The following is a 1,237-nucleotide window of genomic DNA, read 5'->3' on the forward strand; positions in this document are numbered from 1 at the left end:
GTGTGTGTGTGTGTGTGTGTGTGTGTGTGTGTGTGTGTGTGTGTGTGACAGACAGAGAGACAGAGAGAGGAAGGAGATAGAGGAGAGAGGAAGAGAAGGAGGCAGAAGAGAAAGAAAGAGAATAGAGAGAAGAGGGAGACAGACAGAGACAAACAGAAAGGGGGGAAGGAGAGACAAAGGCAGCAAGAGAGAAGGAGGGAAAGAGAAAGGGGGAGGAGGGATGGGGCCAGATACATATACCTATGGGTAACAAGGCTATTGTGGTCCCTTCCTATGTGGGTTCATGGCAAGTATGTGTGTACTAGGTATATAGACACCTGAACACCCTGACAATATAATTGGGTGCCTTTGTGTGTTTTCATGGATACTCCTCTTTGTGTGACTTGTGTCCAATCCCTTGACCCTGCCTTTGTACCCTGACTTCTTCAGCAAGGTCAGAGACTTCTGAAAGGCCAAAGCTTCCTCTCTCCCCACAGTATCATTAACTGTATCTACCAGATACCCTCAAAGGAATATCCCCTTGTTTGTGGAGGCTTCTACATCCAAAGGCCCCTGGAACACCTCCAGCTGGTCTCCTGTGTCTGTTGGACAGTGGGAGGGTGGGGTGGTGGCATCTACTACTCCTTCTTTAATGAACTTCCCCATTCCAGTGGAATGTTAAATTCTTTGAGGAATGGTTTGTCATTTTGTTTTTGTATCCAAAGTGTCAAGCACACAGCAAGAGTTTAATATATGCTTGTTAAGTTGAAGTCTTCCTGGGGTGGCTAGGTGGTTCAGTGAATACAGCACCAGCCCTGGAGTCAGGAGGACCTGAGTTCAAATACGACCTTAGACACTTAACACAAAAACTAGCCATGTGACCTTGGGCAAGTCACTTAACCCCAATTGTCCTCCAAAAAGCAAAAAAAAAAAGTTGAAGTCTTCCTTTTCCTCATAGGATTTGTGGGTAGGGCTTGGGAGGAGGGAAGAAGCTTGGATCTCTGGCTTGGGGTGTTGGGGTATACATGTGGGGGGCTTCTTTAGAAGAGTAAACCAAAGGTGAGGCTCACTGGTCTTCTATCCCACCTCCCTGGCCTAGCCAACACCCAATGTAGCACTAGGTCCAGACAGGGATGGGAGAACTTTACCTACCCTCCCCTTGGTCTGAGGGAGTAGGTAAGGACACAGTTGTCTGGACTCTTCTAAGAGAGAGACAGAGAGACAGAGAGAGAGAGAGACAGAGAGAGAGAGAGAGAGA

This window comes from Petaurus breviceps, unplaced genomic scaffold (genome assembly GCF_028583685.1).
Source record: "Petaurus breviceps papuanus isolate PSGF00001 unplaced genomic scaffold, PetGlider_PUasm1.0 90842, whole genome shotgun sequence".
NCBI lineage: Eukaryota > Metazoa > Chordata > Mammalia > Diprotodontia > Petauridae > Petaurus > Petaurus breviceps.